This window comes from Callorhinus ursinus, unplaced genomic scaffold, assembly GCF_003265705.2.
Source record: "Callorhinus ursinus isolate GAN/ISIS: 27379988/994484 unplaced genomic scaffold, GSC_fseal_2.0 scaffold7, whole genome shotgun sequence".
In the NCBI taxonomy this organism is placed as follows: Eukaryota; Metazoa; Chordata; class Mammalia; order Carnivora; family Otariidae; genus Callorhinus; species Callorhinus ursinus.
Window position 1 is genome coordinate 53273823 of NW_027397069.1, and position 15692 is coordinate 53289514.

Here is a 15692-nt window from a genome sequence, read left to right on the forward strand (position 1 = left end):
AGAGTAGGAGGAAATAAGGATAAAATACTAAGGATGAGTAAAGGAAAAGTTGTTCGTGTTGAGATGAGAAGGAACAGACTAGGGATGGAGATGGATTTTAAAAGAAGGAATGGGTTCTGGTCAAATAGGTAGACCTGTTCTTAAGCAGAAGACAAGCTGTAAATACTTACACGCAGGTTCCTTCATATATTTTTGAGGCTAACTGAGATTTTTCCTGTTCTCATCTCTCACCTTCCCCTACTCCCTCAAAATATTTATGGTATCCGAGCTTCTTTGAACCGAGAATCAAGTTTTCCATTCCACAATTAGAGACAATGCTTGATAAGCAAACTAGCTGGCCCAGGTAACATGAAACTCTTTCTCACTAAAATGTTAATAGCTGATGCTGGATCCTTTGCTCTTTTGATAGGAAGAGGAAGTAAGAATGGGAAGGCCCTGGCATGAAAAGCCTTCCCAAAGAAGGAGAGGAAAAACAAGAGAAACAAGTCATGTTTATGACATACTTATGTGTCAGGTGTTCTAAGTGCTTTGCATGAATTAACTTGTCTAATCCCCACAGCAACATATTTGAGGGACATCCTATTACTAATCACCATTTTACGGACGAGGAAACCGAGTCATAGAGAGGTTAGGAAACTTGCCTAGGGTCATACTGGTAGGGCCAAGGTTTGAATTCTGGCATTTCTAGTCCTAGTACCCATACTCTTGGCCATGGCGGAAAAAAAATTGGCTCAGAGAGAAGATGGCCCAGGAAGCAAAACTTTCCTATGTGAATGATGTTCCCTAAAGTCAGCTTGTTTACTCCTAAGTGTCAGGGGTAAGGAGGAGTCCAGTGCAGAGGTGGTTTATGTTGCCACAGCATTGTGAATCTGCTACTTACAGGAACACCAGCAGAGGTTACTACATTCAGTCCTATGGAACATTGTGACACCCTCTCGGTCCCATGTGTGTACTGGTTTGCCGCCTGAATTAGTGATCCTGTTGCAGTTATTAAAGCTTCCTGCGCCTCTGAGTCCACATTTGGAAACTGGGTTATTTCCACTTGTCAGCTCTCTGACTCAGGGGAATGCAGAGGGCTAATGGGCTGATAACATGCAAAGTGCTTTGAGCCATAAACCAGGACTAACTGAACTTTTAGAGAATAGTATGACTTGGAAGTGGTATTTAAATTGACATAAATGGCAGAATATTCTCCTAGTAGCTCCTTTGGATGTTCTTGGTTGAGCTGCCTGGTCCACCATGGCTGCCTGAGTTCTTCTCTAGACTTTCACACTGAGCAGCGTTAATGGAAAACTGTCTGGTGGACCTGGACAATGCCCCTATGGCCTGGGATTGTACAAATTATGTGGAGATAAGGATTCCTAATTCAAAATAACAATCTTCCAGTCAGGACCTTGACAGCCATTGCTTATCAAAAAAGATAAAAAGAACTGGATCCACTCCAAGGAAACATTTAACTTAATTGCAAACACCATAGCTTAGCATTTAATGCAAATGAGAGTGATCTAACTGACACCACCAAGGGCAGAACCAATTGCAAAACTTTAACAAAAATAATGATTTACAAAGAGATGTGGGTAAGGAGATACCTGAGACTAAATGAATGGGGAGAGAAGGAGTCTCAGCTGTAGCTATGATTAAGGACCAACAGGCACAAAACGAAATATAAAGCTAGGGTTTTTTAAAAAGAAAAATGTGTCTGATTAATCCACACCATCTAATGGAATTTCCCTCCCATTTTTTTACAGCATAGAAATATTAGTTGTCAACCTATGTTTTCAAATAAAACAAATGACAACAGAAGGGTGATCAAAATATTTTTAATAGATGCAGTCACCAACTCAATGATACTTGTGTCTTGTATTCATGTTTTTTAAGGGTCAGAGTCATACCTGAGCACAGTTATGCCCTTCCAGACCTGAGAAAGGAAGCAATCACTGTGAGCCAATAAATAAACACGACCAGCGGGAATCAAGGGGGAAATTCAGGAGCAGAAATGGGACAGCTTAAAATAGTTTGCAAAAGAGTTTGAGACCAAAGAGAGGACATTGAACAACGAAAGGAAGGTGGTAGATGGTCAAGACCATACAGTATTTAAGAAACTACAAATCCAAAACAAGGAAAATAAAAGACCGTTTTCCAGAGCGCAGTTGTGATTCAAGCCATTTCAGATAAAAGCTATGACAAATTTCCAAAAAAATTTAGGAGCAAGAAATTTGATTTTAAGATGCTAAGCCTTCCTTTTTGGCAGCATTTTCTCATATCTGCAGACACTTCCTTTTAAGTACTCAAGGCCCTACCTATTACTCACCAAAGGGAAAATATTGATGCGGATTCGTTAGTGTGAGAGTTAAGACAGGCATAATATTCCCAGGAGAATTTACAGATTAAAGCTCATCTCTAAATGAGAAGGAATTTTTAGATGGAAAGCTTGTGGAAGAGGCATGAGACCCTTCCTCACGTCCCTTCTCCCAAATCTCACTGAAGGTACATTTTGTGTTTGCCTCTGTCTTCCTTGGTCCCATTTATGACAGTGGTTGTTATCCCGTTCATAAACACATCTTCACGTTGTCTTTGCCCGGATGGAAAGGGTTTCCTTTCAACACAGAACAATGGGATTTGCGTAAGGAAAAAGTCATTTAGGTAAAATTGTGCTGTGATATTTTGCTATGTCCAATCTCTGATAAGGTCACTGAAAACCCACTAATGAGCCATAAAGTGTAAGGGAGACCAGTAGTCATTTAACAGTCCCATTTCATGTACAAATGTTCATTGCTTTTGCTGAGAATTGGGGCGTAGGGCTGATGTTCCAAGTCTCTGCGCCAAAGCTTGTTTACAAGGGGGGGAAGGATAGCTTCCTTGGCCACACTCTGCGAGCCGCCCTACTCTGCACTGCACTCAATAGGAGGAAGGGTGGAGTTAGGCACACAGGGTTTGGACAATGCTCTAGTTCTTTGCACCCCAAATATTTACTGAGACAGGTCATTCTTCGGAGATGCCAGGCCTAACCTACAAAAGGTGGCAGAGGGACAGGAGTAGAAAGAAGAGCTCCCTCTGTTCGGTAAAGATGTGCTCACTGGGTCGGGCGCCTGGGTGGCTCAGATGGTTAAGCATCTGCCTTCGGCTCAGGTCATGATCCCAGGGTCCTGGGATCGAGTCCCCCATTGGGGTCCCTGCTCCTTGGGAGCCTACTTCTCCCTCTGCTTCTCTCTCTCTCTCTCTCTCTCTCTCTCCCTCTGTCTCTCATGAATAAATAAATAAAATGTTTAAAAAAAAAAAAAAAGATGTGCTCACTGGGTCTACAGTGATTGCCAAAGCAGCAGTATAGAAATACAAGAATTGTCCAACACACCCTCTTCAAACCGATCACCCATTTAAAAACTCAGCTTCAGGGCCACTCGCCTATGCACGTCCCACCCAGGCATTTCTGAGTGTCCAGGCAGCTGTTCCTGCTACCTGGAAAAGTCTTCTCCTCATCTTGAGTCTACCTTTTCTTCTGGATTCCCCTCTAGCTCTCTCCACATCCCACTTCCTGTTTCAAGCCTCTCCCGGTATCCCAGCGCACAGTAATCACTTTGTGCTTCAGCCTCCTACACCACTCGCCCAGCACTGGTAATTCTGCGGCCGTTACCTGTTTACTGCTTCAGCTCCCCATCCCCAGCACCAGACCTGCCACGTAATAGTCAACCTCCACTCTGTGCCTAGAAACGGTGACACATTCTTATTTAGACTGGTGTAAGCATCCCTGTCTCGAGTTCATGTTTATGTAAATTTTATGTAATTTTTAAATGCCGATGAAAGGTTTTTCCATGGTCAACATGTTTGAAATGTAGTACATCCTTGATATGTAGTCATTTTCAGACATCGTGGGTTTTATTAGGATGCATAAGAAACAACACTCTGCCGATCTGGGAAAAAAGGAAGAACAATCACCTATAGAGAGTGAGAGGAGCAAAGAGGATTCATACAGTCCTAACCCCACACTGGTATGACCAACTAGTCCAGTTTACCTGGGACTTTGCCAGGTTTAACACTGGAAATCCCACGTCCTGGACAACCCCTCAATTCCAGACACACCGGCACAGTTGTTCACCTACGGGGTGGCCAGTGAGCATTTTGACAAGAAGCAAATGCAAGTTTTAAATGCTGGGCTGAGTCCCCTTTCTCCTCTCTTACCTCAAATCCTGGTGCCACAAGCTTCTCCAAGACATTCTACTCTTCGATGACAAGTACCCAGTTCCCAGGAAGGAATCCCGGGTTTATTCAATTCTCTCGACTTCAGAAGCAGTCTCAGGCCTGGGAGGACAAATGGTCAAGGGAAAAAGCTTTATACAGAGTTCTCACAAAACAGAAACTAAAAGGAATATTTGGAACAGGAAACAGTGACCTTCATGGCATGAGTCCCAAAGGGAAAGTCAAAGGCAGAGACTCAGGAAGGCAGATGTCCAGAGTCCAGGAGAACTCCAACTCACAGCGAACATTCCATACCAGGCCTGCTAATTGGAGAGCCAGAGCAGCTGGTGTGATAATGTTCCTGTGCAATCAACCCAACTGTGACAATTCGAGTGACTACATTAACGAGAAAACTAGAACCTATGATTACAAACACATCTGAATGTTGTCACATGTAGCAGAAAGTAGTGATATATTCTGAGCGACAAAAATCTATGCTACACAATAGACACATTCTGAAAAAAAAATGGACCTCAAAGAAGCGTAACAATAACAATACCATAAATAATGGTGTATTCAAAAATCAACCCCAGCTCTGTAGTTTGCAGAATGACAGGAATTTTTTTCCGTAATAGAATGATAGCACATTTAATAATTTCAATCTGCATAATGTTTAACACAGTAACTCAGAACAATAAAACAATAAAAATGTAATTGGGAAATGGAAATTTTATTGTTTGTATTTCTATACTATCACTCAAGATAAAGGTGGAGTTGATTTCTTTAAGTATAGATCTCTAGGGGCACCTGGCTGGCTCAGCAGAGTCCGTAGAGCATGCGACTCTTGATCTCAGGGCTGTGAGTTCGAGCCCCATGTGAGGCGTAGAGATTAGATCAAACAAACAAACAAATAAATAAATAAACTTCCTGTGTACTGAGGTACAAGTGCAAGTAAGGCAATTTGGCTTAGAGCTGAAATTTAGGGTACATGGTGCAGGATATAATCTTACCACCAGAGGGTATTGTTTCCTCTTCCGGATGGTTGGCAAGTTTATGTAACCAACAAACTAACCCTAAACCAGCCCCCACTAAAAATGGGCCAGGCCAGATCACAGCAAAGTGGATTAATCTGTAATATTCCCACAAATTCCCTCTCGTCTTCTCATTTTAGAGAGAGAGCAGTTTTCTTTCGGTTGAGAGAATCAGGCTGGCAGCAAGCCAACTTACACACACTGTATGTAGAAAACAGATCACACCCCTTGTGCTGGTCAAAACAAAGAGAATGGCCACTTAGGAAATTAGCCCAGGTGGCTAGTTCTGATTACCCCGCGAGGCAGGAGTTTCAAGGGAGTCAGAGCTCTGCGGCTAGAATGAGTGAACAGAAGGGATTTCAGGGGCAGCATGGCGTCCTGCTTGAATTTTGATGTAAGCTGATTTACAACTGAAAAAGGTCCATGTCTTGTTAGAGACCAAAAAGCCTAGGAAAGTTACCAGAGAGATTTTGACAACTTCCAAAGTCAGCCAGGGCATCTGTCCCAGCCCATCAGTATACCGAATTTAGAAAGCAAGGCCCTGGAAAGGTGCCCCAGGAAGATGCCCAAGGGAGTCAGTGTGAATCCGGCTAAACGCTTACTCTTGAAAAAGGAAGGCTTTGTCCCCGCCAGCTCGCTCAGTGCCAGAGGCTCTGTCAGGGAGACAGGTTTGAAGTGCCGAAATATGGGATATTAGGTCATCTGCCTGGCCGAAGGCAAGTTCAACAAATCCAAACTTCGAGTCAATAAGTAATTTCCGTTTTTTTAATGACCAAAAATAACACTTGTTCATCGCTAAAACTTCAAACAACACAGAGGTAAGAGTAACAAGTGCGGGACTTCCTTCTCACAGGCAGCGCACTCCCCTCAGCCCCACGCGCCAGGAATATTCCCTGTTGATGATTTGCTCATATTTTTCAGGGCCTCCAATTTCTTTTTCTTTTCTTTCTTTCTTTTTTTTTTTTTTTTAAGATTTTATGTATTTATTTGAGAGAGAGAGAGAGAGAGCACAAGGAGGGAGAGGGGCAGAGGGAGAGGGAGAAGCAGGCTCCCCATTGAGCAGGGAGCCTGACATGGGGCTCCATCCTGGGACCTTGAGATCGTGACCTGAGCCGAAGGCAGATGCTTAACCGACGGGGCCACCCAGGTGCCCCCAGGGCCTCCAATTTTTGTGAATAATAAAAAAAATCGATCAGTCTTATCTGTCTAGCTCTCCATCTATCTATTCATCCCATGCATGTCTCAATTGCCCATTTGGTTTGGTCTTATTTTTGCAAAAAGGAGATGATAAAATACATGTTCTTCGGGCGCCTGGGTGGCTCAGTTCGTTAAGCGATTGCCTTCGGCTCAGGTCATGATCCCTGGGTCCTGGGATCGATCCCCGCATCGGGCTCCCTGCTCGGCAGGGAGTCTGCTTCTCCCTCTGACCCTCTTCCCTCTCATGCTCTCTATCTCTCATTCTCTCTCTCTCAAATAAATAAATAAAATCTTAAAAAAAAATAAAATACATGTTCTTCTACGTGAGTTGTTCATTCCGTAGATCATTGAATTTTTTCAAGTCTATCTCATTCTTTTTAATAGTGACACAGTATCCCATTGTACAGACGTCCCATAACTCTATTTAGCCCTTGCTCTATTGATGGACATTTATGCTGTTTCCAACTTCTTTTTCTATTACAAAACTGCTATAATAAAAGTCTTAGTTAAAAGAAATAGTTATTGGGGCGCCTGGGTGGCTCAGTCGGTTAAGCGCCTGCCTTCGGCTCAGGTCATGATCCCAGGGTCCTGGGATCGAGCCCCGCATCGGGCTCCCTGCTCCACGGGAAGCCTGCTTCTCCCTCTCCCACTCCCCCTGCTTGTGTTCCCTCTCTCGCTGTGTCTCTTTGTAAAATAAATAAATAAAATCTTTTAAAAAGAGTTATTAATGGGTATGTTGTGTTAAGGATCATACACTGTGCTAAGCCCTCTATAGGATATTAAGATGAATAAAATATATTTTTGCCTACTAGAAGTTCACTCTCTAGTGGGGAAGAACTATACATATCTCACATATGAAAAAAAGACCTAATAATAAGTCATTATACAAATAATATTTTCAAACAAAATTCCGTGCCTGGGGAGCTGAGAAAAGGGAGGCATCTAATTCTAATAGCTGGATTAGGAAAGGTTTCAGGAATTGACTTCATCTATGTAGAGATTTGCTTTAGTGTGTTTCATGTAGGGAAGTTGAGGTGGAAGCTTGTAGAACTCTTAACAAAGTCATTCTTTTCACCATGCACTGAGATACGATTTTTTAAAATAATTTTTTATTGTTATGTTAATCACCATACGTTACATCATTAGTTTTTGATGTAGTGTTCCATGATTCATTGTTTGCGCATAACACCCAGTGCTCCACGCAGAATGTGCCCTCTTTAATACCCATCACCAGGCTAACCCATCCCCCCACCCCTCTCCCCTCTAGAACCCCCAGTTTGTTTTTCAGAGTCCATCGTCTCTAATGGTTCGTCTGAGATACGATTTTTACTATCTGAATTTCCCTTAGCAGATATAATTTCAGAAAGGTCTGGGAACGCTTTGTCCTTCTTCTAAGCTTATTTTGCTGGGTTTAGTCTGAAACTGAAAACTCACTACCAATATCCAACACGGTAGCGCTTTCTGCTCTAACTGCAACATTTTCTGGGTAAAAGTATGCTTTCCAAATCAAACATGTCAGAGACTGTTGAATTATTCTTGTTACATGTGGTGTGACTGTCCAGAGGAGGATTTTATCAGTACACTAAATCCAACAATGTGTTTTAAAAAGAAAAACGTGCAATAACTCACTTGTGATAACAAATCTCTTTAGGTCGGAATCCTCCTGGCAATCTGTAAACATGCTGAAAGGAGAGTTTTTATTTTTAAGCAATCTTAATTAGCAGGTCTTTTTCTTATTAACGTCTTCAAAGTGCTTTGAGCTCCTCCCCAGATGAAAGCTTCTGTGTGCGTACAAATTATTATTATGCTCACAAAATACACACACTAAATGCAGGAAAAGTGCAAACAGTTTAACTCTGCAGCCTGCGATGCCCTTGCGACACTTTGATCTGCCAATATAGCCATCAATTATTCTATATCCTTTACTCTCTAAATGCATGCATCAAAGCATTCTCATGCACACCCTTGTAAATCCAGCTGTTTATTCCAAAATAGTTCCTCTTAATTAACCCTTGTTTCCTTCCCCTTTGTTGGCATCTGCTGAATGAGCTTTTCTTCTTTTGAGGAGAAGGTATATGTAACCTTGGCTTTGGAATGGAAAATAACTCACGTTTTTTCTCTACAAAGATGGTCATGACATAAAAGATGGGTATTAATAAAGATTCTTTGATGCCCTGGGAAAATGCATGTGATATAGTAAGTGAAAAAAAGCATGGTACAAAAATGGAGAGAATATTATCTCAGCTGTACTACCAATAATTGCTAATATGAATTGAACACAATAATTTAGCTCACCGACCTGAATGCCTTCCCTATGCAATATACTTTAATCTTCACCATGAGGTGAATTCTATCATCTCCCAGGTAGCTTGGAAAGGTTAAATGATGGGGTTCTGGCCGGCACTGTCTGGTTCCAAAGCTCATTCCCTTAGTGATGGTCATGCTGCCTTTTAACAATGACTGTCCCTGGGTAGAGAGATTTGGGATGATTTTTTTTCTCCCAACTTTTTTATACTTACACATTTTAAAAAGAATCCAAACTCGCATACTAACCACATGAATTAATCAAATAAAAATAAAGAAGGCATTATTTATGGGCGTGCTGCCTTGGGATAAACATAAGAAACATGTCATTAACCTCAGAGTTCTCTGGGTCTTTACCTCTTCATCTTTAAAATGAGGGGATTGAACCAAGAGATTTCACAGGCACCTTTCAGCTCTAATGTTACTTTAGTCTTTTAGTTCCTGATTATGCCACAGAAATGGCACTTTCCTTCAAAAATAAGTAGGTTCTAGTTCCCTAAATTTGCTCAAAGAGCTCTGTTAAGCACTGAGGGAAGAACCACAGAACTGAATGTTAAATGAATCCAGGTCGTGATTCATCTTTGAACACCAAAGAAGAATAAAGACTACTTTTGTTAATGATGAATACTGAATAACTAATGTAAAGTTATTACATAATTAATAAATTATAATCACAAGTGAAGAATACGCACATTTTTCTGATCTAATTCCAGAGTAAAAGACAAGTTGCACTGAAACTCAGGGCCAGGTCTTTTTCTGACCAGGGTTTAGTTTGGACATGTCTGGCATGCAGGAGTGAGAAACCCTTTGAAACAACATGGAGAGTGGGTGTTTCCAGCTGAGAGGAGCATTTGATCTTTTCTTGGAAAATAACTACCTGCACTACAAAGGAAGGTTGCTCGTCCCCACAGAGGGACACAGGAAGCCTGTGGCACCAAGCATGAAGAAAGGACAGGACCATTTATAATACTATAAATGTTAAGATGTCTGGGAAGCATGAAGAATGTTTATTTCTGGCCACAGAGCATTATATTTATTTGTTATTCCTATTTCTGAAAGTAGATGAGTCTTTACTTTCTTTACTTGGAACTCTTCCATGCCCAGAGTCACGGTTTTCAATGAGAGAAATGTAAAGATTTAGCATATAATGGGTGTTCAAGAAATACCAACTCATTGAAGGAAGCATATTAATAATTAAACTTCAATAAGAAGTAGAGTTTGTTTTTTTTTTTGTTTGTTTTGTTTTTTTCCAAAAGCACTGTTTTTATTTATACAGAGTCCTAACCACTTCAGCGGCAGGGCAGTAGTGGGAGAGGTTCCTTTTTCAATCCAGGAGCCTCCATAATGTTGGTCTGTTGCTACCAAACACACAGGCAAGTGGCGTCATGGATTTGGTAAACTAACTACAATGTTTAGCCTCTCTCTGCTAGAGCGACAAGGTGAGCATCAGTCTCTGCTTCTGAAAGAATCCTGAATTTAGGGTTTTCAACTGTAACTACTCCAACTTCTATTTCTGAAGGTTGGAAATCAACTGATAGAACAGTAGATAGGCATGTATTGCAGTTTCCACTGTCTGTTCAAATGTCCAATCAAATTTCTTCTTCACTTTTTTTTCAAGGAAGCTGGTTGACTCCGTCTGTTTAACTCCTGCTGCAGTGGCTTTAAACCCACAGTAGTAACCTGCAGGATCACACTTGTACACCTGAGGGCCTTGTTCTTCATCTATACCAACTAAAATCATACAACAACCAAGAGGCCTCATTTCAGCATTCTGTGTTGTAGACCTGAGAAATATCAGCAATTCTTTTGCACAGCATGTCCACAGGAATCTCATAGCCATACTTGTATTTCCAATTAGCTGCCTCATAGGATGCCCTCTGTACCTGGGATCTGCTGTCAGCTGTCATTCCTGTCATCACACAGCCAATGTTTTCAGTTATCTTGAATAAGTGAGTCACTGTGCTGGAATCCAGTAATTTGTCAGGTACTTTCTTCTGTGTGACAATTACTGCACAGTCTTTCCCTCTGACAGCTACCGATGTAAGGCCACCCTGGTTAATAGCCTTAAAAGCATATTCTACTTGGTAGAGCCGGCCCTCGGGTGAAAAAATGGTAATGTGGCGGTCAAAACCAGCGCTGGAACCACGGGACATGTCGGCGCACCCACTCCTTCAAGCACTGTCTCTGAGCCCCCAGAGTTTGTTTTTTTTTTTTAAGGGGAGACTTAGGAACAGTACTCTTTCCTTGTTGAATGTCTGGAATTCCATCTTCTACAGTTGGTAGAATCTTCATGTAAACCATCAATTAAAAAAAAAAACTTTCCATACTATGTGGATCAAAGATTCAAATATAAAAAATGAAATCATGATAAAGTTAACAATATAATAATATAAAATTTCAGTGTGGCAATAAGAGCAACAAAAACATACACACGTAAGAAGAAAAAAATGGATGAAAGGGGTCAAAGTTTACAAACTTCCAGTTATAAAATAAAGAAGTCTTGGGGATGTCATGGACAGCATGGTGACTATAGTTAATAACACTGTACTGTATACTTGAAAGTTGCTAAGAGAGTAGATCGCAAAAGTCCTCATCACAAGGGAAAAATAATTTTTGTCGCCATGTATGGCAACAGATATTAACTAGACTAGTTGTGGTGATCCCTTTGCAAATGTATACAAATATCAAATCATTATGTTGTAAACTTGAAACTAACGTGATGTTAGAGGTCAATTATACCTCAACAAAAAATAATACTAAAGAGTCTAAGAGATAATAAATAAATAAATAAAGAACAAAAAAAACAGATAAAAAAGATTTGCAATTCATATCAAGATAAAAATGCCTCTACCAATGTATAAAGAGTTCCTAGCAATCAATAAGAAAAGGACCAACAACCCATTAGAAACAAGAGGGGAAAAAATGAACTGAGAGTTCACAGAAAAAGAAACACATATGGCTCTTAAGCCTAAGAAAAAATGCTCAATTTAACTCATAATTTGAGAAATGCAAGCTACAACTGTTCTAAGTTGTTTTGCCCTCTCCAACAGATTGGCAAAAATCTACAGATTTGATAACACACTCTGCATTCAAGACCTTGGGAAAGGAAGCCTTTGCATTATGGCTAGAACAGTAACTTGGTATAATCACTATGAAGGGCAATTTGGCAGATTTACTGTGGACTAATGAAGCATAAAATTCGGGACTCCTCACTTGTACAGACCCCTTTTGAGGCCCTGAGAAAAGTCCCACCAATTTTTCAAAATGTTATTTTTGAGAACTTTTCAAACTAAGATATTTTAATCACAATCGATTAAGCCCACTCTTCCCTTTCCACTCAGACTTCCTCTCCATCATGCTTTCCTTTGTGAAGTGTAGCATTGCAATGGCATCAGGAACTCCTGAAATCAGGTAAAGAGAAGCAGACTTGGAGATACATTCAGCTTGGATGTCGTAGGATATATTTATGTGGTATGCAGTCACTTCCATGAGAGCCAGCTTATTGCTAGGCGTCCTGGGATTGGACTGGTTTCCACAAATACTCCTACCACTCACTCTGCCAACCACCTGCTAGTCTGACTACGAGCTACAGGGCCAGAGCTCATACTGAAATATGAATATGTTTTATGGCGCCTGATATTAGAATTATGTAGGTAGTGGAAAGGAAATGAGCCTTGAAATAAATGGAGCCAGAAACTAATCTGTGGGCAATTACTTTAATCATTAGATATGTAAAATTATAAGCAGAACTCTTTTTGCTTACTTTTTACAGATATTTGATTAAAATGGATATTTTTGCCTGCTAGGATATACTTGATAATGTAGCAATTATAAATGCACCATATATTTATAATCTTTTTTTAAACGGGAATCAGGTGAGATAGAATTTATCAGAATTTCTGAGTTGTAGGACACAAACCTGTAACAGCACTACACATTGTAAGCATGTTCGTGTGAAATTGGATGCTTTATGCGTCCCAACCGTCAAAAATTTTAAAAAAGGAATTTCAACCAACCATGCTAAAGATTGAATTATCTTTCTGCTTTCTGTCTTTAAAATGATATTACAGGGGTGCGTAGGTGGTTCAGTCGTTAAGTGTCTGCCTTTGGCTCAGGTCATGATCCCGGGGTCCTGGGATCGAGCCCCTCATCCGGCTCCCTGCTCAGCGGGAAGCCTGCTTCTCCCTCTCCCACTCCCCCTGCTTGTGTTCCTTCTCTCGCTGTGTATCTCTCTCTGTCAAATAAATAAATAAAATCTTAAAAAAAAATAAAATAAATAAAATAAAATGATATTTCAAAATTCTGGCCATAGAAGAGGTAATCAGTGTATATAGCCAAAAAAAAGGGGTGGGGGGAGAGTGAGAAAAGCATTATAGAGATATGTCGGGTAGTTCATTAGTAAAGATATTATCTTATTTTTCAAGAATCTGTGATATTCATGGCATTTTTCAGCTTTTTAACCTTTATTTATTTATTTATTTTTTAAAGATTTTATTTATTTATTTGAGAGAGGGAGAATGAGAGATAGCACGAGAGGGAAGAGGGTCAGAGGGAGAAGCAGCCGACTCCCCACTGAGCAGGGAGCCTGATGTGAGACTCGATCCCGGGACTCCAGGATCATGACCTGAGCCGAAGGCAGTCACTTAACCAACTGAGCCACCCAGGCGCCCCTCAGCTTTTTACCATTTAAAAAGCTATTGTGATTTCCTTTCATATTCTACATAAATATTCATTTCCTTTCATATTCAAAAAATATTCATTGTGTATCTACTTTGAATTAGATAATTTCATATCTTTTTTCTTAGTGAAGGCCCACAAAATTATAATCTTCAGGCTCCACACAACCAGAATCCATCTTTGTAATTACCCAAGCCCTAGAAAACCTTACATGTGGGAATTTGTCTTACAGTTGTTCTTCACATGTGTGAAATGATGTGTGTATGATTATTCAGAGCCAGGTTGTTTATAATAAAAAAAAGGTTGACCTCAAGTAGGTTGAACAGATCATGGGGTACAGGCACATAATGTAATACTACACAGCTCTAAAAAATGAGGACACACTGTATTTTGATATGGAAAGGGCTATGTGTGACGTTGTTCAATGAATAAGCCGTAGGGTAGGACAGTGTGTATGGTATGTTACTTCTTTTTTTTTTTTTTTCTTCTTTTTTTATTGTTATGTTAATCACCATATATTACATCATTAGTTTTTGATGCAGTGTTCCATGATTCATTGTTTGTTCATAACACCCAGTGCACCATGCAAAACGTGCCCTCCTCAATACCCATCACCAGGCTAACCCATCCCCCCAGGTATGTTACTTCTTATTTTAAAAATAAGCAGGAAGAATGAGATCATATATTAATATTTGTTTATCTTTCATAAGTATGTTCTGAAAATTAAAAGAAGTGATTGCAGGGAGGGAGCATTGAGTGGAATGGACACAGAAGAGGGAATGAAATTTGCTCACCCTTTACCTCTATAAGAGAGATGTATAACAACTATTCAGAAGTTAAAATTTAAAATACTGGATTCCACGTTGGTCATATTCATGGGGGTGGGGGATGGGCAAGGGGCATCCTTTTGACGCCTCTTTGAAACACTAATTTAGTTGCTCATTAGCCATCAGCTTTACATTCATACCTATTCATTTTAGCATTATTTATATATAGTCAGCCTTCAATCAAAAGAATTGTGAAAATAACCTGGCTGAATTTACTGTAAGCATCCAAAAAATTGAAATGAAAATATGTAATTACACGAAAAATTTAAAATTAGCATACTTCGAAAGAAATAAAGGCAAAAAAGGGATTTATTGTCTTTAATATCCCATTCATATAAAGCAAAAGAAGCTCTCAAAACTACCAAATAAATATGAGCAATGGACAGGAATACACTAGTCAGAAAAGGAGGAAAAAAACCATAAAAAGATTAAACTAGGAAGTCATCATTCATTTCACCCTCTGCTACAACCCCATATCCAGTATATTGCAAGGTGGTGTCAATTTTACCTGCTAAGTGTCTTCACCATCATCACTGTCATCACCCTGGTTGGTTAAGACTAGTACAGTACCCCTTAAGTGGCCTCCCTAATTATATCTCGACTCCACACACAATTAAGACCCTTCCCTGACCTCCCATTACTTATAAGGCTAAGATCAAGATCCTTTAAGGATCCTTCTCATTTTAGGGCCTTTAAACACTGATGTACCCTTCCCCCTCAACCTAACCCATCCATTCACTCCCGTGAGCTAGCCAATGTTTGTTCACCCTTCAGATCTCACCTGAAAGCTCACTTTCTCAAGCAGAACTCCCAGGCGAGGCCAGGGGTTCATTACAAATCTGAGAAACACCCATGCGGCTCCTTCCTGGTGCTTAACACAGGTATAATTCCAGTTCATGGTGTGAGAAGTGAGAGTGGGTAGGGACTGCCCCTACCAGTGACTCCACCAGGACACCGGCTGTCCTGTGTGACCTCCTAACCCCAGCACCAAGCGCGTTGTCTGATCGCTGGGATGACATTTAAGCATTTGTTGAACGAATGAATGAACATTACTGATAATAAAAGATAGGGACCTCAGAACAACTAGATACTGATTTAGCCTGTAAAACTGGTAGAAATTAAAAAGGAAAGCCAGTGTCTACTTTTCATTAGCAGATGTTCAACACCCTTCTACTTAAAAAAAAAAAAAAAAAACCAGTGGCAAAAAACACAATGTAAAATTTACCATCTTAACTATTTTGAAGTGTACAGTTCAGTAGTGTTGAGTATATTCACACTGTCGTGCAACAGATCTCAAAGTTTTTCAGCTTGCAACACTGAAACTCTGTACCCATTAAACAATAATTCATTTCTCTCACCCCCCAGCCCCATCCATTTTACTTTCTGCTTCTGTGAATTTAACTACTTTAGATACCTCATGTAAGTGGAATCATACAGTACTTGTCTTTTTGTGACTGACTTATTTCACTTAGTATAACGTCCT

The 15692-nt window shown here is 40.3% G+C and overlaps 1 long non-coding RNA gene and 1 pseudogene across 1 annotated transcript; both read right to left on the reverse strand.

The window, feature by feature from the left end:
* Nucleotides 1-1824: 1824 nt before the first annotated feature.
* LOC141373065 (uncharacterized) lies at nt 1825-4331 on the reverse strand. The gene is made up of 3 exons (XR_012378697.1): nt 4177-4331; nt 3632-3908; nt 1825-2596 (listed from the first exon to the last, which is right to left on the reverse strand). It is a non-coding gene; the product is annotated as an uncharacterized lncRNA (long non-coding RNA).
* Nucleotides 4332-9960: 5629 nt separating this feature from the next.
* Nucleotides 9961-10892, reverse strand: LOC112826427 (proteasome subunit alpha type-6 pseudogene; annotated as a pseudogene).
* Nucleotides 10893-15692: the final 4800 nt, after the last annotated feature.